Genomic DNA, 22,784 nt, shown 5'->3' on the forward strand with positions numbered 1-22,784 from the left:
TGTGTGTGTGTGTGTGTGTGTGTGTGTGTGTGTGTGTTTGGATTTTTTATTTTAGATGAGATGCAGCAAAGAGGTAGAGCACAAAAACAATTAGCAGACTGGGAAGTGACAAGGAAATCTGGTAAGGATGGGTGATCCCATGTCTTCTGTCATTACATAAGATCTACTCATTGGATTTGGCACATGGAAGCTGGAGATTCAGTGAGGACTAATAATTCAGGGGCCATTCAATCACAGATGACATATTCCTCCTACCATACATACATATATAACAGGTGCTTATCCTACACTACATAGAAAGCAACTGAGCCTCGGTCTCCTCATTTGTAAAAAATGAAGAGTTTAGACTAGATGGTCTTTGATTTCTTTTCTATGTGTAAAACAATGATTCCTAACCCGTTAGATCACTGTAAGAACTTGTAACTTCAGTGGGTCCATGTTTTCCTCTATAATGGTTCTTCATTTAATACTTCATCTCATAGATATATACCCTTTCTCATCCTCTGGGATTCTGGTTCAGTATCTCCTATTATTGCTCACTAGTGTGTCCATCTACTATGATGGCAGGTCTTTTAGTATTCCCTGGGTACCATTGCAGCACTGAGCCATCTCTTTTCTTACTGACCAATCCATCTTGCTTTTTATACCCAGGTCATCATACCCTACTTATCTTTCCATTGCCCTTTAATTCACTCGCAGCTTAAATTTTCATTGATCATGAGATCCTATGGTTTTCAGTCATAGAGTGTCCCTAGGAGAATACCATTTACAAAAAGAGAATTTATATTAATCATAATTTAGCATAGTTGCAAAGATGTAAGCAACAAGATGGATTTAAGAATATCTGCCAATTGCTTTATTTCCAGAACACAAACAAAAATGTGGCCACTTCATTGGTTAGGACTACTATCTATTCAGACCTATTGAGACCACAAAAGCTTGGACTGTGGATAGAGAGAGTTAACTATAGTTACAAAAATATAAATAAATGTGAATTTACATATATGTATACATATCTAGATGTTTATGATAATTTTCCTAATTCCTTTGAATGATTCTTTACTGATGCCTTCTGTTTTGATGTGATTTGGTCTACCTGATGTGATATGGAGGTCACCACAGGCTCTTAAAGTTTATGGCAATGTTCCTGTCACTTACTATGTCTGTAACCAGGTACAAATAACATCCCTTTTGGGTCTCAGCCTCCTCTTTTGTAAGATGAGGAGTCTAGATCCTTTCTCCCAGATTCCCAGATTCTAACAAAAATTGAACAAGAATAATCAATGACTATTTAAGACACTGTGTCTTTCAGTGTAATAGAATTATAGAAAGAAAAATAGATAGCCCTTACTCTCTGATATATGAGCCTGGCGATGGACTATTCCATTGATTTTCTATATGGGAATGGGTACAGGAGGAAGGAGGATGTGGAAGCATAGTTAAATTAAAGATGCCCAGCACCAGGTGAGACTCAGGATGATAAATTATTATTCATTCACAACAATGCATGTAGGCCAACTCTACTAAAAGTTGAATAATTGTGATCCGTCCTAGCAGAGGGAATGGTTCTTCCATGAAACCACAGCTGTTTTAAGTGCTGATGAATTGGAGTAATGATACCCATTGTCATTGGTCAGTGGTCCCCATTGCCTTTCATACTGATTAATTCATCAGCATCACATGAGTAGTAAAATAATCCAGATTCTGAAAGTGCCAAGAAAAAGAGTGGAATAATAGATAGAAAGTTGAGCTCTGAAAATGGGAAGACACAAGCCCAGATCTTGCCGCATTTCAATATTGACTAAGTAAACCCTTTAAATTCATACTTCTGTAGATGGTGCTTTGAGGGTGAAAGTTCTATGGCAGCTGCTAACTTACATTGAAAGAAGATATTTTCTTATTCTAGAGTTCCCTTTTCCAATGAAATCATTATTCAAGCTTTTATGACAGGAAACACTATTTGAAAGGGTTAACATTTTATTGACACAAACTACTCCTGAGCTCTCAGACCACATGGTGCACTCTGGGGAAAATAGCCAGAAAAATGAAAGGGATGATGTTGGTTCTTTCAAAGACAGCCTTGCAAGTTACAGCTATTCTCCAGATCTCCTTTCCTACCCCCAGGATTTAGAGGTGACAAGGACTATAGTGCTTATCTACTACTTTTGCATTATCTAGTAGAACCTCCTTGTTATACAGATGAGGAAGCCCAAAGTTACATAGCAAGTAAGGGAGCAAGGCTAGTATTTTATCTCAGTTCTATCTACTGACTCTACATACAAATTATCCCACAGCCTGTATTATGATTTTTCATTCGTCCCCCCCCAGAATAAGAGAGTATTTTAAGTGAAATGGGGGGGTACATTCTGCCATAACAGTTCCTTGGCAATCATTTTAATATGTTTAGGAAGAGGAAGAACATATAATCCTGGATTTAACATGAGAAAGAATATTAAAAACCATCAACCCCAACTCCCTCTTTTTCTGAAGTATAGAGGAAGTTTAGTAATTTGCCTAGTTGAACAGTTGAGGCAGTATTTAGGCCCAGGTCTTTCTTACTTCACTGTCAGAAAGTGTTCTGCCCATTCCTCCAGGAATCCATGGGAATTAATTCCAAATACTTCAATATTAGAAGATATTGTGATTTCAATGAACTAGATGTTCATTCCATCAATGTATATCTCAGCTCCCCCCCCCCCTGCCAGCTCCCAGAAAGTATTTCCATGTTATTGAGATTGAAAAGTCATCCCTTCATTAGCAGCCCTTCAGGAAAGTGAGTGAGGTATTTTCAGCATTGTAAGATCTGCCTGGGCTTGTTTTCTACTTTCATAGTCTTTGAAAATGCAAACATACTTCTATCTCTGATGAGGCATAAAAATAGAACTCCAATCAATCAACTTCTCTAAATATATATTCATCAAAGAAATCATTGTTCAGCTGTGTCCAACTCTTCACGACCCCACGGACCATACTGTTCATGAAGTTTCTTGGCAAAAATACTGAATTGGTTTGCCTTTCCTTCTCTAGTGAATTAAAGCAAATAGGAGATAGGTGATTTGCCCAAGGTCACATGACTAATATCTGAAGTAATATTTTAATTCAGGTCTTCTTGACTCCAGGCCCAGAACTCTATACCCTGAGTCACCTAGCTGTCCCACAACAAACAACTTCTTAAATGCACAAAGAAGAGAAAGGTTTCTTCAGGGCAAGGACTATTTAAAGTTTGCTTTTGCTAAGCTCCTAGGACATCTCCTTACACATAATTGGTGCTTATTAAATGCTTACTAAGCAGAATTCAACATTTGTGCTATTCTTTTTTGCTCAGAAGGTGAAAATTATCTTTATTTCAGTCTTTATTTTAGTGTATTAAACAATGTATGGTTTGATTCTAATTTTTTAAGAGTTGAAACTTTATATAAAAGCAACATTTTGAACTCTCAATTGGAGAGATTGAATATCAGCATTGTAACGATATTATCATTGTCCTAAAAGAATTAGTATTATCTGGGCCAAACAGATTTAATTCTCCTAAATTTACTCTTGTTTTTTCCTTCCCTGGGTAACCTATGGCAAAAAAAAATACCCTTTGTTCATACCATTTTCAAATAACAGTATAAGGTCACATTAGCTTCTTTTGGGAGGTGACATGTTGAGTTACTGACTCATATTGATCTTATTTTCCATTTAAAAACTTCATGGTTTGTTTTTTTTCCAGTTGAAATGCTCCCCCATTGTGAAGTTGATTTGTTTTTGATTCAATTCAGCAAATGGACATACATATACTCATGCACTACTACAAAGAACAAAGTGTTCTGGATGCTAGGAATACAAAACCATTCTACTGGAGTTTTAGTGTAAATAAACAATGAAATTTCAAGAGAAAGTAATAATCTGTAGGGAAGAACAAGGAAGAAGGCTAGGAATACTACAAAATAGGGGTGAGAAGGGAGCATATTTCATATATTAGGAATCACTTTACAAAAGCAGGAAAGTAGAAATTGGGGGCATGAGAAACAGCTAAAAGACCAGTTTCACTAAAATAGATACTATGTGAAAGGAAATCATATGAAATTAGAACCCAAATATATTAGCTTTTCATCATCTGTTACCCCCAAACTGCCAGGAATAGCAAAGCATCACAGAATCTGAAATCTGAGGACATTAGTGGGTATTTAGTTTAATTAATAACAGGTCAACCAACTACCTTTTAAAACCTTGACAATTCCTTTGCCCTTCTCAGTTTTCTCTTTTATCAGGCTAAGTTTCTTCAACTAATTTATATATGTTGAAGTCTTGAAACTTCTCTTTCTCCTCTTGATCAGAGCATCATTGGGATACACTTCAGATTTTAAATGTCCTTTCCAGACTGTGGTGTCAGAACTACACAATATTCTGGACAGTTTGTAACAATGTATAAGCACAACATTCTAGATAATTTATCATCAGATTTCTAGCAGCCCTTTTGTGGTGACAAAGAACTGGAAATTGAGGGGAAATCTGTCAAATAGGGAATGTCTAAACAAGTTGTGATATATAATTGTGATGGAATTCTATTACAGAATAAGAAAATGGTGAGCTGGTTGATTTTAGGAAAAAACATGGAAAGACTTACATGAAATATAGTGCAGAGTGAAATGATCAAAAACAAGGGAACATTGTACATAGTAAGAGCAATCTTGTTCTAAGAAAAATTTTGAATGACTAACTCATTTTCAGGATTATAAATACTCACAGGACCTATGAAGACAGATGCCATCTACATCCAAAGAAAGAACTGATAAGAAGTATGTATAGTATGGATTTATATATACACCTATTCTGTGTATATTGAAAGAAGGGGAGAAAGGGAGGGGGGAAAGTACACAGCAAAGAACAAGGGAAAACTTATGAGGAAGCATAGAAAAGCAGAGTAGCTTTGAAAATCACGTGTAACATTCATTATACAGTTTAAAGAAAGCAGTGTGAAATGGAAATTCATTGAATTGAATATTGAATCCTTTCTTTATGTTGTTATATGTATGTGGAAATATTCTTTTTTGTCTTTTTGTATTTAAATTCAAAACCAATAAAAATTAAAAAAAATGTATAACCAGACCCATGTTCTGAACTCTATGTCTCTTCCATTGTACCCAAAGATCATATTAGTTTGGGGGGCCTGAATATCTCACTGATGACTAATACTGAATTTGCCTGACCTCCAGGAAAAGGCTCAAATGTTTGTTACATAAAATTTTGCCCAGTCATGCCTTAATAATTTTAGATTCATGGAACTTTTTTTTGAAAGCTTAACTAGAATACTTTATACTTATGCTCAAAAATCCCTCTTTTTTTACATTCATTTTATTGTTCTAGCCTGATGAAAACTTTTAGACCCTGCCTCTCTCTTCCAAAGTGTAAGTAATCCCCACATTTTTGCATCACTTCCATATCGAGTATCTATGCCATATCTACCTTTTTTCCAAATCAATGATAAAAGGGACAGATCAAGTACGAATACACAGGACAACCAACTTGAATTTCCCTCCTGGCTAACATTGAGTCATTAATGTCTATTCTTTAAATGCAGAGTTTCACCCATTTCCAAAATGTACTCTATGATACTTTATCTAAAGGGTAGCAGGAGAGAGTTTTTTGAAGGATTTCTGGAAATCTTGATGTTGGTGACACTACAATCCAGAAATCATCTCAAAAAAAGCTTTATTTTGATCACCACGATATGCTTTCTTTTTGAGATGCTCACTATTTGCATACAAGAGAGGCAATTTCTTACAATGGACAGAGGGGTAATCAAGAATGAAGTTAAATCCTTGATCTGAACCTTGCTATCTCCATGGCAATTGGCAGATCACTAAACTCCTCTGGGTCTCAGTTTCCTCATTTCTAAAGTAGACCTAATAACACCTGTAATGCCTACCTCATAGACTTATGAGAATCAGAGGAAATAACTAAAGTAAGAGTGATATTTAAGACAATATAAAGGTCAGTTATTTTTCTTAAATATGTTTTTACTGTTCATCCAAGTTCCATTCCCAAATTTATAATTTATAATAATTAATATAGACATATATGTATTATATAATATGGTGTATAAATGAAATATATTGTAAGATATATATATATCAGTAAAACATTTAGCAACAAAGCCTATTATTTTTTATTTTTTTGGTTTTTTGCAAGGCAAATGGGGTTAAGTGAACAAAGGATATTATTTTTAATAAAAATTAATTAAATATACTTTAAGTTGTTCATAAGTGGGCATTTGAAAAAAATTAGTTACTTGATTTATATGCACTTATGGGAAAGTTAATATGGGCTGAATCTTTTGTAAAATTCCCCAAGGGTTAAGGATAAGGCATAGTCTCTGCCTCTTGATGTGGGCAGGGTAGAATAGGCATGAAACAAAAATCTGAAGGTTGGAGAAACATAAACTGATAGAGTCTGAAGGCAACAGAAAAATCTCCTCAATTTTCAGATGATGAATCTAAGGTATAGCCAGCTGAAATGATTGGCTACTGGTAAAAACTAGTAAGCAGATCCAGTTAGGAGTCAAGGCAAAGATCTGATACTGGGTCCATTTTAGTTGAGAGTTAATTTGTGAAACTAATTTGTATTTGTATGATGTCATAGTTCCTTTGAAATTGAAGTCAATAAAATTCACACCTAATCATCTACACTTGGTAGTGGGTGGTGTCACAATGCCTTAAACATTCTTTTTTGTCTCCCTGAGAAAATATTTATTTTTTTATGTTACCTTTCAACTCAAATAAATTTCCTTCCTAGTCTTTTCTCCATGGTGACTACAAAATGTTTTTGTGTTAATTGTGACATGATTTTACTTGGGTGCATCCCTTGAATGAAAAAAATGCTCAATAAATGTTTGTTGAATGAATTTATAAGGAAGCAAGTCTCGGTTTCATAGAATTAAGATCCTATTGATCCTGTTGATTGGTCAAAAGGCTGAAATGGGAATGATTGCAAATGTTACTTCTTATTCTGAATCCAGATTTCTTTTCTATGGAAACCATGCTTTTTAAAAGTGGGACTATTATATATTGACAATTGATTATGATCAAACTTGACTAGATATAAATCAGAGGTCCAGATAGACCTTCAGAAGGTTAACAAGCCTGGCCTTCTGCTCAGAAATAAAGAACTGGATTTGGTCCCAAGAAAATATGAATTTCTTTTTTTAATCTTTAATGCTTTCCAACAAGAGATTTCTATCCTCTCCACAAAAAAAAAAATACAGGACCGACATATCTTAAGGAGAAAGGTTTTCCTTACTACTACTTCAGCTAATTTGCATTTGTTGAAATAGAGAAAAAAAGAATATTATCTTCTTTATAAGTACCCAAGAAAATCTTAAGGACATCTTCTCCCTTTTCTATCCAAATTCTTTTTCTCTTTCATCATTGGGTTATGTTTTCCAATTATGCAATCGTTTACAATTAATTCAGGAAGTATTTATTTAGTTCCTTCTGCATTCAAGGTACTCTACTAACTACTGAGAGAAGCACAAAGATCATAGAATAATACCTTCAAAGATTTAAGGATGGAAGAGCCCTCAGAGAATGTCTTACTCAACTCTCATTTTACAGATAACAAACCTGAGACCTAGGGAAGTTAAAAAGTTTGTCTAAATTCAATAGCTATGATTCATAACAAAGTCAGGACTTTAATAAAGGCCTCCCGGAATGATACTGACTTTGTTACATGAAAGACTTTTCAACCTCTCCCAAGAACAACCACAGAACTCAAAATGAATCTTAATGCAAACTTAGTCCACTCTAATACATATATGTATGTGTGTATGTATGTATGTATATATATATATATATATATATGTATAATATTGAAGGAACTCTTTTGATCTAACTATTCCCTTCCTTCTGTCCTTTCAGTACAGAGTGCTAAACATCAGAATCTTTAGCCTACCAGTTAGTTGTCAAAGTTTTACATTTGCACAATGATCTCAACCATTTTTGCTTGTATATGCAGGGTATATGATCTAAGATCTTCCTTTGGCAGCTCTTGCTGGTTGTAACTTTATGAAACAAAATGGCCCTCCCAAAGTGAATTATTCTCTTCTGATCTCCTCATCTGGCAGCTAGCTCAAATTTTGGATGCTACCTCTCTCAGTCTTCTCCTCTCCCCTCCCCTTTTATTGGGGGGGGGGGTTGAGAGGGAGAGAGAGAGAGAGAGAGAGAGAGAGAGAGAGAGAGAGAGAGAGAGAGAGAGAGAGAGAGGAGTATGAAACTGCTTCCCAAACTTACTTTTTTAGAGAATGGATTTTCAGATCACTCCTTTCAACTGGAGTTCTGTCTGATTTTATTTTTAGGGAACAAGATATAACCCACTGGGTATTATTAGTGATCTGCCCCAGGTTTCTAAATTTCTTTCGTGTGTTTTCTTCGCAGTTAGTTTGTAAGCTCCTTGAGTTCTTACTTGTATCCCAATAGAGCCTAGCATATAATAGGCATTTAATAAATGTTTATTGATTTGAATAAACAGAATTAAAAAGAGTGGGCAATCCAAGATCCTAAAGCCCTGTATGACAAGTGAACTTGGCTTTGATTCTTGAGTAAGGTCTAGATCAGTTTTTTAAAAAGAAGGCAGATTAATATCTAGAAGGGGAAACAGTGATTGAAAAAACCGGTGTGCAGATTCTTCAAAAAATAAGTCGTTCTAAACTAATGTGATTTCCTTTTCTGTCAGAATTACTAGATACACAAGGGATTCTGTAGATATTATTTATCCAAATTTTAGTAAGGCTTTGGAAATGATATTTTTATTATTCTTATGATGAAGACAAAGAGATGAGGACTAGAGGATAATACATTCAGATACAGAACTAGTTCAAAGTTATTCTTAAAGAAGTTTGTTATGACAAAGACACAGTTTTGAAAGACCTTGTTACTCTGATCAATACAATGATAACCTAGGAGTCCAAGGACTGCATATGGAAAAGACTGCCTACTTCTTGTCAGAGAGGTGTTGACTTAAGATGACAAAAAGACATGTTTATTTTTAGACATGATCAACATAGAAATTTGTTTTACTGGGTTATGGATTTTTATAATAAGTATTTCCTTTTGCATTTTGAATTATTAAGAAATGGGAGATAAAATGAAAAAATACATGTAAACATATATATGGTATATATGTATGTATATATGTGAATGTATATAAATGTGTCTGTAATAGTTATTAAAGAAGTGGTGTCAATGTGGCAAGAGGTCTCTTGTGGAATATTGTAGAATTTCATTGGTCCCATTAAAAAAAAACTTTTAAACAAGGGACTTCTTTGGGTTGAGCCAAGATGATAGGGTAGAGGAAGAACTCAACTAAGATCTCCCAGCAGTCCTATTGCTTCAAATCAAATTCTGGAGTAGAAGAGTCAATGGGGAGGTCAGGTGAGGCATTTTTTCAGCCCAAGAAAACTTAGGAGTTATGAAGAAAAAATCCATGATTCAGGGGTGGGAACCTTCACCAGCTGGAGACAACACCAGTTGTGGAACTTGGGAGTGGTGACAAAAATAGCAGCAGCTCAAGAGCTCTCAAGATGCTGAGGATCAGGCAACTAGTTAGAAAGACATTATGAGGGACCCCTTTGATAACACTGTAGAGAGGACTAGACTTTGGCAATTCCATTCCCTACACCCATTTTTAAGATTTAGTTCAAGAAGGAGAGGAAGGGAATAGGAGCCCTGAGGAATAGAATTTTTTTAGTCAGAGGAGATCAGGAACTCTGAGGAATATTTGTCATCCCAAGGGAGTAACAATGATGCTTCTGGCCCCAAGGGATCAGGGGCCCTAAGGAGTAGTATCAAAGGAATTAGGGTCCTTCCTGCATAAAGACCCAACACAGACCAGGAAAGCAGTGACCACACCTCTCCTCAGATCACATTAAAAGAACCAAAACTTTCCAACTCCACCCCCCCCATTAGCTCTGAAAAGAACAATGCAGAAAGAAAAAAAAAGAGGGAAGCTCCAAACAATGCCCCTCCCCAACTCTGTCCAGAACTCCGTTTTAACATAATGTTTAAAGTCAAGAAATAGACTTGAAAAATAAGCAAGCAACAACAACAATAACTACCAAAGAAGCTTCTTTGGGGCCAGGGAAGATAAAGATACAAATTCTGTTGAAGACAATAAAGTCAAAGGAGCTATAACTAAAGCCTCAAAGGAAAATGTACCTTAACACAAACTCAGTAAGAATTCCTGAAAGAGTAAAATAATTATTTTCAAAATAAAATCAAAGTGGTAGATGAAGAAGTAAGAGTGGGAGATGAAACTTATGAAAAGAAGCTGATAACTACCAGTAAAAGAAGCACAAAAATGCTGAAGAAAATAACATCTTAAAAAACAGTATTGGCCAAATGGTAAAAGAGGTAAGAAACTTCACTGATGAAAATAACTCATAGGGTACCTATGATATACAATGGATAGAACTTAGGCCCTGGAGTCAGGAGGACCTGAGTTCAAATGCAGTCTCAGACATTTACTATACAATCTTGGGCAAGTCACTTAACCCCATGGCACCACAAAGAAAATAACTCCTTAAAAAGCAGAATTGGTCAATGGAAAAAGATAAAATTTTTTATCAAAGATTTGGACAAAGGAAGACTGAAAGGAGCATTTGTCGATTGTGCAGATAACACAAAGCTGAGAGGCAGATAGTTGATGACAGAAACAAATTCTTACTTTTTTAAATTCTTTTTTCTTTTTTTTAAGTTTTTTTGCAAGGCAATGGGGGTTAAGTGGCTTGCCCAAGGCCACACACAGCTAGGTAATTTTAAGTGTCTGAGGCCAGATTTGAACTTAGGTACTCCTGACTCCAGGGCCGGTGCTCTATCCACTGGGCCACCTAGCCACCCCAAGAAAAATTCTTATTAAAGAATCTTGACAGGCTAAAGGGTTGAACTGAATATGATAAGATGAAACTCAATAGGTATAAAAATGTCTTCCACTTTTGCCAATACAAAGTGGGGGAGACATGACAGGTTAGCAGTTGTTTGGAAAAAAAGTCTGGGGGGGTGTTATGAACAGCAAGCTCAATGTAGCTCATAGGGTGACGTGGTGACCAAAATCCCTCAACAAGTTTGAGTACCTATGAAGGTCATAGCTTCCAGCAACAGGGAAGTGATTGTTTCACTGATGAAAGTAAACTTCATCTGAAGTACTGTTAGTTGGTCGTCAGTCATCTACTTACTATATAACAAACACCATGATAAGTGTTGGACATACAAAAAAAAGTCAAAAATTCTGTCCCTACCTTCAAGAGGCTGACATTCTAATGAAGGAGAAAAAGGGAAGGTAAGTATATATAAAAGCTATATATTATAGATGGATATTTATCTCAGAAGAATGGTAGAAGCAACAGGGAGAAAAAGAAGGACCTCCTGCAGATAATATAGTTTCAACTGAGTTTTAAATGACAGCAGAGAAGCTAAAGGTGAATCAGGAGAGTATTTCAGAAAATAGCCACACCAATGAAAATGTATGTAATCAAAGATGGCATGGTATATGTAAGGAATAATAGGTAGCAAATGAGTGGAATAAAGTGGGAAAAGATTAGAAAAGGATTAGATTGTAAAGATCTTTAAATGCCAAAGTTCATACACATTTCATTCTAGAGGCAATAAGGAACCACTGGAGCTTGGTGAATATTGGGGTGATGTGTTTAGAACTACACCAGAGGAAAATCATGTTGTGTGATTGGAAGCTGATTGGAAGATGGACTGAAATAGGGCAAGTTGAATTAGAGAGACCAATTAGAAGGTCATTATAACAGTTAAGGTCAGAATTTTAATTAGTCTCCCTAACTCACCTTTTCCCACTTCACGCCACCTTCCACTTGGAGATTAACATTTTCCTGTAATATATTTCTGACTATAGGTTGAGATATATATATATATATATATATATATATATATATGAATACATTTTGTATGTAAATATAAAAACACATATATATGTGATATTTTCAAAAGAAAGTCTAATACCTACACACACACACACACACACATACATATATATATATACATATACACATATATATTATATAACAAGACTTAATAGTCTTGATATGAATATGAGTGGGGAGACTTCAATATTGTAATCCTATGTGATGGACAATGGGGATATTTTTAAAGTAAGAGGAAAATTGGGAAGAGGAAAGAATTTGAGGGTGAATATGAATTCTATTCTATACCATGTTGTAGTTTAGATATCTCTAGACCATCTGAGGGGGCAGCTAGGGGGTACAGTGGATACAACACCAGACCTAGATTCAGTTCAAATCTGGTGACAGACCTTATTAGTTATGCTATCCTGGGCAAGTCATTTCATCTAATTTTCTCATCCAGAAATGAACTGGAGAAGAAATAGTAAAGAACTTTAGTTTGGTTCTTGGCCAAGAAAATCCCAAATGGGGTCATTAAGAGTTGGCCATGATTGAAAATGACTAAACAAAAGCAACAACAGGACTTTGATTTGCTATATCATAATAATTGAACCAGTGGGAGCTGATGAGATCACCAAGTGAGATAGTATAGGGAGAAGATAAGAAGGCCCAATATTAGTATGTATGAACTAGACCAAGAACCGGAAAAAAGAGATGGAGATCTATCCCAGAGGAAAGAGGAGAATCAAGAGAAATCAAAGTGACAAGAACTTAGAAAGAGTATCCAGATTCTGGAAGAAAAGAATGATCAACAATGTCAAAGGTTTCAGAGTAATCAAAAAGAATGATGACTGAGACAAGGCCACTCTATTTGGTAATTAAAATATTGTATTATTTTTGTGCACTATAATTTATGGAACAAAAAAAGCTGGAGCATATCCAGAAGCATCTTGAGTATCTGTCATATGAAGATGAGTTAAGAAAATGAGATTCTTAACTTGGAGAAGAGAAAACTGAAGGGAAATAAGATAACATTCAATTATATGAAGGACTATCAAATAGAGGAGAGATTTGATATGTTCTATTTAATTGCTGAGAACAAAACAAGGAATATAGAGAGAGGTCAGTTTGGATTTGGTGTCAGGGGAAAAAAAAACAAACCAAAAAAAAACCCCTACAAATAAACAAATATAAATAAACTTCCTAACAGAGCTAAACTATAATGGAGTGAGTTGTCTGGAGAGGTGATGGGGTCCTGCTCCAGGGAAGTTTTCAAATACAGGCTAGATGACTACTTTTTGGGTATATTTTAGGAGAAATTCCTTTCATGTATAGGATGGACTTAATAGTGACTGGGTTTGATTCTCCTTATTACTTCATACTTTGAGACGTGTTGCAATAGCCTGCCAATTGCTCTCCTTGCTTCCAATCTCTTCTCTCCTAACAAGTATGCATTCAGTTGCCAAATTAATATTTCCAAATCTTGGTTCTGAATATATTATTTTCCCTATTCAGAAACCTTCCCTACTCAGAAAACTCCCTAGTGCTTGAAGAATCAAATTAAAATATCCCAGCTTGACATTTAGAGCTCTCTAAGTGTTGTTATTGTTAAGTTATATCTGATTTTTTAGTGAAACATTACTACCCATGGAGTATTCTTGGCAAAGATTCTGGAGTGGGCTGCATTTCCTTCTGTAATGGATTAAAATAGGTAGAGGTTAAGCAATTTACCCAGGGTCATACAGTTAGTGAGTGAAGCTAATTAGAACTCAGGTCTTTTTGACTCCGAGCTTAGTGCTCTATCCATTAAGCTACCTAGCTGCCTCTGCCGCTATATTGTACCTATCTTCTTTTTCAGTCTTTTCAAAATACTCCTTTTTCAGACTGTATTTCAACCAAACTAGCTTACCATTTTTCCCAAACTTCACATGCTATTTCCTGTCTCTTTGACTTTACTGTCTGGTATCCTCTCCCCCTCTGTGTGTCCTTTTTTTCCTTTCAAGTTCAGCTTAGCTGTAATCTCTTATAGGATATCTTCTCCTTCCTGACAGTATTTTCTATTCATTTATCTTTTTATAGACATGATGTTTTCAGTAGTGTATAGACTTCTTGAAATCAAGGGCTGTTTAGTTATTACTCTATGCCTCTCCAGAACCTAGGAAAGTGGCTGGTATCCAGTAGGTGCATAATTTGAAAGATATCGAATGCTGTGCCACATTGAAACCTTGCCCCACAAGGTCTTCATTTCCTCTTATTTCCTCTCCCTCCTGCCTGAAGATTCTCCTATTTTTTGCATTCTTCTGCAATTGTTTTTAATTCCTTCAGCTTTAGAGCATGACTAGGGTACTCAAGGGAATAATTTCCAGGTGTTTGATGAGCATGTCATGCTGGAGGAACCTTTTCAAAGAGTTTTCTGTGGTTCTCCATACATGCCTGATCACTCTCCCTTAGGAAAACCACACACATAAAAATGCCACATTGAGAAATCATTTCCCCAATAATTATCAGAATAATTGGGGAATGTATTCAGCAGGGTTTTTTCTCTTGCTGAAAAAAAAAAAAGATGACTGTCTGAAGAGTGTGAGGAATGGACCACCTACAGGGTGTTTTGTCTTTTTCCTACAAAATAAAAGAGAAAGATGTGACATCCTGGAATGTTGTGTTGAAGTTTTGGGATGACAGTCAAAACAAGCATAGAATGGGCAGGCAAGGATAGATTGCACTTTACATAACTGGAGAGAATAACAGCCTAAAGAAGGCCATAGATCTGCTGGGTCTGACTATTTAAATATTCAGATTTTGTTTTCCCAAAAGAAAGTCTAAGCTTTATAATATTTGCTATTTCTAATATGAGTTTTTATTTTTCCTCTCAAATATTTATAGATGATATACTCCCAGATGATGAAGACAGAAAATATGGAATGGATTCTACTCAATTCAATTTAACAAGCATTGACTTTGTCTTTAATTTAAAAAAAAGTTACTTGAGTTCCTTTCCTAGTTTCCCTTTATTAAGCTCTCCAGATGGTTTTTTAGCATACTTGTGTCTCTTTGTGGCAAAATCCTTTTCACATCTGCTCTGATTGAAGGCAAAAGAAAACCTTATCTAGTTTTTTTTGAGGGACTGAGGAGTGCTAACTTATTCATTAAACTTCTTTTTTACAAAACAAAGGGTTCTACAAAGGAGTCACATATGAGACCTTAGATGATCAGGCTGGCTTCTTTGCCAGGTTTCCTTCCTCCATTTTCTTCTGGCCCAGGTTCACATGCACACTGACATATGTGAGCCTTTTGCAAAAACTATGCACTATAAGAAGAGACAAGGAAAAATTCAATGACTAAAATTAGGCTTTTGCTAAATGAGATCACACTGCATTTCCACACCTGCTTGGCAAGCAGTCCCCAGAGGAAAGGTACAATTATTGAAAATCTTCAGCAGAAAGAAGACAAGTTAAGGGGACCAAGGGGGTGGGGATAGGGGGAGAAATGCTTTTAGAAGAATTACAAAGTAAGAGCTCCTCATACTTCTGTCAAAGAGCGTTTGGTTCCTGAGAAGAGTTAGATTCAACATTAGACACCTGTCAGCATCAACTTATTTCCTGAATAGCTAATCAAATATTAGGGAACCTGATTTATCATATTCTTAATCTTCAAATGCTCTCAAGTTTCAATCATATTATTGTTGTAGTTAAAAAACATAATTTGATTCTTAATACCCACTTTCTCATTTGGCTTTTCAAGTCCTAAAAAAGATTGAGTTTCAAATACTTTCAATTCTAATAATAATAGCACTAGTTTAAAATGTTTTGTTTACCTTTTTCATTTGATCCTCACCACACAACAATCCTGTGAGGTATAAGAAGCAGTAAAAAGAACATCATCATCATCATCATCATCATCATCAACAACATCATCAGCTATAATAATAATAATATTATTAGTCCTCATGCAAAACACTCTATTGTTCATTTCTCTACCATTGTCCTAATTGCCCACTCCCTTTGGAATGGGCTCCTTCCTTTATCAGTATTATGTGCATGTTGTTTCTTCCCATAGAAAGTAAGATCCTTTAGGGCAGGTTCTCATTCCCTTTTTTTTACTCTGTATCCCCATTAACAAGCACAATGCTGGGACATCAGTAGATACTAAATAAATAACTGTTCATTGTCTCTTTTATATAAGAGGAAATTAAGGCACAGAATATATCAATGACATATTAGAGTACATCCAATTCATCCCAATACAGAAAAGATACATTGTGATGTGGAATGATTGATTCTTTGTACTTGTATTTTTAGTGTTCAGCAGAGATTGCTTGCCAAACGCTAAACACGTATCAAATAATTGTAGCTTGATTAATTAATAAAGCAACTAATGTGTGCATAGCACTCTACTAAACATTGGAGATACCAAGACAAAATGACAAACAGTTATGGGGATAAATTAATAATCAAACAAATTAACTTGTTATAACTGTGGAGGAATGATAACAAAATTGGTGGCTTTATTCAGGAAGCATTCATAAGTGCCTGCTATCATCCTCCTAGGTCCTGAGACTAGGAAGGAAGAATGAAAAACACCATCCTCACAGAGAACTTGAAAGGGACCATAGATGTCATCTCATTCAATCTCCTCATACAAATTTGATTCTCTTTCTATTTATTGCTCTGATGTAAATCAATTTGTAATAAAAAATTTTAAATTAAATGTTTTCTATTTTGTATTGTTCTTTTGGTGATGCAAGGAGCTTCAATGGAGGTTGGATCTACATTCAGGAAGCCCAGATTTGAATCCTAAAGTCAGAACTGATTTTGTAGCCTTGATTAACTCACTTCATATCTCTGGAGGCTGAGTTTTTATCTGTTTATTCCCTGGTCAACTTATAGTCCTTAACTGACAAATCAAATATAATTTGTGAAAAAAAAAAACTAGTAATATCTTAGTTCCATTTCAAAAGAAAACCATGTCCCCAGCAAGTTTTTGGGCAAGAGGAAACTGCTGAGCTGCAGGGCTAATTAATCCATGACTCAGTGTGATGCATCTAATGAAGTCACAATACACAACCGCCTTTCCACCAAATTGGTACAAGTAGAATCACCTAGCAATTTTAAAAAAACAAGTCATGAACTTCCTATTTGTCCAGATTGGCTTTATGCCTGGAATGCATCTATCTCTTAGAATTCCTAAGGGCTACCTCCTGCAGGAAGCCTTCCCTGATCTTCTGAACCACTAGTGCCTTCCCCTTCCCTCAACAAATTACTATGCACTTTATTTGCATTTACTAATTTGTGTATGGAATTGTTCTCTGGATTGAATAGAAGCATCCTAAGAACAGGGATCATTTCATGTTTATCTGTTGTACATAGAGGGGGATAGATATTTATATGCTAAGCACAATGCTAAAACTGTATGACTATTTAATTATCTCATTTGATCATAGTAGCCACCAGATAAATGCTTACTGATTGAGAAACAGCGTGGCATCTTTTAAAGGGATGAATTTGGAATTAGCAATTCCTCTGGGCATATTCTGTATCATTCATTTGCTAGATATGTGACCCTAAACAAATCAATTAATACCTCTGATTCGGTTTCAATCCTTTTTTACTTTTGACTTTCGCAAGGCAATGAGATTAAGTGACTTACCCAATTATTGAGTGTTGGAGGCTGGATTTGAACTCAGGTCCTGCTGACTCCAGGGCTGGTGCTCCATCCACTGTGCCACTTAGCTATCCCTTCCATTTCAATTCTAAACATTCAGTTTCCTAACCAGCAAAATTAAGGGTTTGACCTTGACTTCTGAGGTCTAAATCAATGATGCTATGATCAGTTTTCATTTCATAAATGAAAGACACTGTGCATTTAGAGGGAGATTGAGGATTGGGTTCTGAGTTTGGAGTTAGGAAGGCATGAGTCCAAATTCTAATTTTGATACTAAGTACCTTGAAGATGTTGGTGGCTAGGTCAAGCAATGAATGGAGAGCTGAATCTGGAGTCAGAAGGACTCATCCTCATGAATTCTAATCTGGCTTCAACTACTGACCCTGGGCAAGTCACTTAATCTTGTTTGCTTCACTTTCCTCATTTGCAAAATGAGCTGAGGAAAGAAATGGCAAATCACTTTAATATCTTTGCTCCAAATGGGGGTCACAGAAAGTCAGAAATGACTGAAAAGGACTCAACAACAGCAATAAAAAACTGACAGGTCATTTAAACTCCTCTGAGGCTCAACTTTCTCACTAAGAAAATATGGATAATAACTGTGGCACCTACTGCCTAGATTTGATATGAGACTGAAATGATATAAACTACTTTATAGATGTTAAGGTGCTATATAAACATTAGTTATTATAGCATACACACATCTGTGTATATATATATATATGTGCATATATATAATCCTTTATAAAATTTGACTTAGATATTTCAGAGTATAGTAATTTGAAATCTCCTTCAGGTTGCCTTTAAAAGATGCCACACTGTTTCTCAATCAGTAAGCATTTATCTGGTGGCTTCTATGATCAAATGAGATAATTAAACAGTCATACAGTTTTAGCATTGTGCTTAGCATGTAAAATCTATTCCCCTGTATATACACCAGATAAACATGAAATGATCCCTGTTCTTAGGATGTCTCCATTCAACCCATAGTGAAATATTTTTGTGAGGTGAGGGTGGGAAGAATGACTATGACTATCACAATCTCCTAAACCTATATACCAATAGGAAAGAAATAAACTAAGAGTAGTTATCATTTATATAATATTTTTAAATTTGCAAAGGGCTTAAGCAACTTCATTTCACTTGTACTGTTGGTTTTGTAGGCACCATTGGCTCCCTTTTACAGGTTAGGAAACTGAGGCTTAGTGCTAGAAGCAAGATTCGAATCTAGGGCTTCTTTGTACTTGAAAACTAGAGATATATCCTCTATACTTTGCTGCCTCAATGATGTGTTTAATGTTCAATTAATTTCTGGTTCAGTTAGAATAAATCCTCGGATATATCTTTGGCTAGAGTACAATATCAGAAATATATTGCATAATCCTTCCTAGGCCAAGGGACATTTTATTTGGCCTCATAAAGACCCAATATGAGTTCCACATTAGTATGGCTTGAAGCCAGTAATGCATAGATTCAAATCTCCCCTCATTTACTATGTAACCTTCTGTCAGTCAATTAATCTGACTTGTCTCAGTTGCCTCATCTATAAAATAAGCCAGTTGGATTCAAAGGCCTCTATGCTTCCAAACATTCCAGTTTTAAATCTAGGACCCCATGATGATGGAGAATACTTATTATAGATGCTTTTTTTCTCCCCATTGTAACTGAACTTTATTTTAGAAATTATTCCCAGGGCTAGTTGGGATAGAGATGTTGATGTTTATCCTTTATTCTCAAAGAAGACCATGACATCAGGGAGGTAATGCCATGACAAGCGTGTGAATTGGATTTGAGTCGAAGCAGGGGGCTGTGCTCAGTCCCCAACTTTGCTTTCTCCTCCAGAACCATCTGGGTCCAGGGACCAGGTATGAATCAGGATGACTGGAGATGACTCTGGATGTGAGGCAGGCAGGATCAAGTGACTAGCCCAAGGTCACACAATTAGTGAGTATCAAGTATCTGAGGCTGCATTCAAACTCCCATCCTCTTGACTCCAAGACCAGTGCTCTATCCACTGTGCCATCTAGCTGCCCCTGACAGAGAGGGAGTACAGTTAAGAATGGCATTTAGTTTTTTGATTCCAAAAATGCTAAAAGATATTTTTTGTAACATTAATACTGTAAAAAACACACTCTAAGATGACTATGAAGTCGGAGGATCTGGGTTTCAATCCTGCCCATAGGCTTATTATCTCTCTAAACATGGTCCAAACATTATTTTTATGAGTCTCAGTTTCCTAATTTGTAAAAAAGGAAGTTGACTAAACCACTTAATCATATGGTTCTGGTGGGGGTAAAAAACACAAAGCTGTGAATGAGTCTCACTTCTAACACATCATTGCTTTAATGATACAAGGGTGATCCTTAGGTGTTTAAGGATCTGTCTTAAAAATAACCCTGCACACCTGGATTTGGTGGAAAATAATCATCTCTATTTTCTAGTGTATGTACTAACTTGTCCAAATGATTGGTACCTGAACTCACTGATCCTGTTGCCTTGTAAATGATAGGAAATTATGCAAAAATATTATTAGCTTAAATTTAGTGAATAAATAGCTTTGTTCCCTAAAATTCTAAAAGGTGTCCCATTTTGGAGATGAAGGAATAGAGTGAAGGACGTGATATGACTTGTTGAATTTCAAACAGCAAATAGTCAGGCACTGACCAGAAAGGGGCTTTCTTATAGACTTGGCTATTGTCTGCATTTGTCATGAGTCCTGACATTCTGAGTCTGTTTAATTGTAGACACAGAAAAAACAATTATATTAGATTGAAGTTATTTCCTTTCACTAGAAGGTCTTAACCTACATATCAGCTCCAATGTTTGACTTAATTACAGGAAGGAAATTCATCTAAATTACTTTTTCAGAATTGTTTCAGAAAGAAGGAAAAAGGTAGATTTATGGTTTTGCTATTTTATTATTTATTATTTATTTTTAATATCTTTTCTTTTTTTAGATTTTGAGTTCTACCATTATTTCTCTCAATCTACCTTCTCTTTTATCATCTTTCCCATATCTTAACCCCTTTCTCTCTTATTTCCCATAGGGTAAGATAGACTTCTATACTCCTGGGTCTATGTACACATTTACATAGACATATATACCCACAAATGTATACCAATATACATATATAAACATATATACATTTATTTGAGTGTATATATTTACACATACATATATATAATTATATTATAATTTTCTTCCCTCTTTGGACCAATTATGATGATAGTGAGGTTCAAGAATTCCACATCACTTTTCCCTTTTCAAGAGCACCATAAAAATTCAACCTTGTATGCATTTTTCATGTGAAAAAATTTTCTCAATATCACTTCCACCTTCACCCTTCTCCCAAAGCATTCCTCTTTTTAATTCCATTTTTTTGGAGATCATTCCATCATAATTAATTCACATCTGTGTCTTCCTCCTATGTAGACTTCTAATTTACCTAATAATGGCAAATTTCTCAAGTTATACACACACACACACAAATATACAAACACACATAATCTTTCCATATAGGAATGTAAAATGATTTTTTTATGTTTACCATTTTATGGTTCTCTTGAGTCTTGTATTTGGAAGTCAATTTTTATTTTTAGCTCTGATATTTTCATTAGGAATGCTTTATTTCATTAAATGTCAATCCCCCCCCAATTTTGCTGGGGTGGTTATTTTGGGTTGTAAGTCTATTTCCTTTGTTTTCTAGAATATTCTTTTCCAAGACCTCTGCTTCTTTAACATGGAAGCTGCTAAATCTTGATTTATCCTGAGCATGGTCTCATAATATTTAAATTGTTTCTGGCTATTGGCAATATTTCTATTTGTCCTGAGAGTTCTGGAATTTGGCTATAATATTCCTGGGAGTTTTCACTTAGTCATTTGGTTCAAAAGATTATTGGTGTATTCTTTTTGTTTTTATTTTGCTATATGGATCAAAGATATTGGGGAAGTTTTCCATTATAATTTCTGAGACTATAATATCCAGGTTCTTTATTTTGATCTTGGTTTTCAGGTAGTGCAATAATTTTTAAATGATTTCTCCTTGATATATTTCCCAGGAAAATTGTTTTTTGAGTTATTTCACATTTCCTTTTATTTTATCATTCTTTTGACTCTTTTATTGTTTCTTGAAGTTTTGTAAATCCACTAAATTTGGGAGACAATTAGAAAATGCACCTCCAAACAGACCTAGACTTCAGTTAGATCTGAATGGTCAAACTTTATATAAGGGTGCTTATGGGAAAATAGTGACTCAATGCTAAGAATCAAATAGAATAATTCTGGTCTAACATAGACCAAGCTGGTAATTCAGTTTCATGATTGGAATGAAAGGGAATACTTGTAGGTCATTCAATGCTTAAGAGGAGAAAGATTAACACCGTGTCTTAGGCAAAATAGGTACCTTAAAAATACTTTTTGGCTGAAAGACTAATCTTTGGTTTGGAAATAATTCTTAGTAAAGATAGAGCTTTTGTTTTGGATAGGCAAATTTCCCATCAACTCCATTGGTCAGCAATCCAGGGTTTGTTGACTTTTGGAATAGTTGTTGAGGCTGAAAAACAACGGCAACACTTAGTCTGACTTTTTCATACATTTAGATGATTATTAAATTGTGCTTATTATTATTACATAGTTTGAGCCTAAGACCTCTGGGCCAATCAATGCTTTGGGACAAGTTTTAAATTTTTTTTTTATTTTGCTTTTTTAGGGAAAGAACTAGCTTCACCCATATGATGGAAAGACTCTAGGAAAGATGGCCCCTACTACAACATATTCCATTGGTGCCAAGATCATAAAATTCTTAAACTATAAGATGAGAAGCAGATTACATCTATATTAGCAAAAGGAATTTATCATGAATTTTCCACACTTATAAAATCATAGACCTGAAAATAAGAACCACAGCAATACTTTCTTTGTTTTGCTATTATATCCTTTGATCTTATTATACTCATTCCCATCTGAATTGCAGCTGAAATTTCCTAAATATTTGTCTTTCTTCTACCACATCTCCCCCAATTACAATGTGAATTCTTTAAGAACATGGATTTTATTGGTTGTTTTTTGTATTCCCAGTGCTTAAAAAGACTTTACAGATAGTCAGTGCTTTAATAAATGTTTTCTCACTCATTTCATTGATTCAGTCAACTGTTTAAGGGAAGGTCACCACAGAATAATCCAAATCATGAGGACCATGTGAAGCAGACTTGGCTCAGA

The sequence above is a fragment of the Macrotis lagotis genome, chromosome 8 (genome assembly GCF_037893015.1).
Source record: "Macrotis lagotis isolate mMagLag1 chromosome 8, bilby.v1.9.chrom.fasta, whole genome shotgun sequence".
Taxonomy (NCBI): domain Eukaryota; kingdom Metazoa; phylum Chordata; class Mammalia; order Peramelemorphia; family Peramelidae; genus Macrotis; species Macrotis lagotis.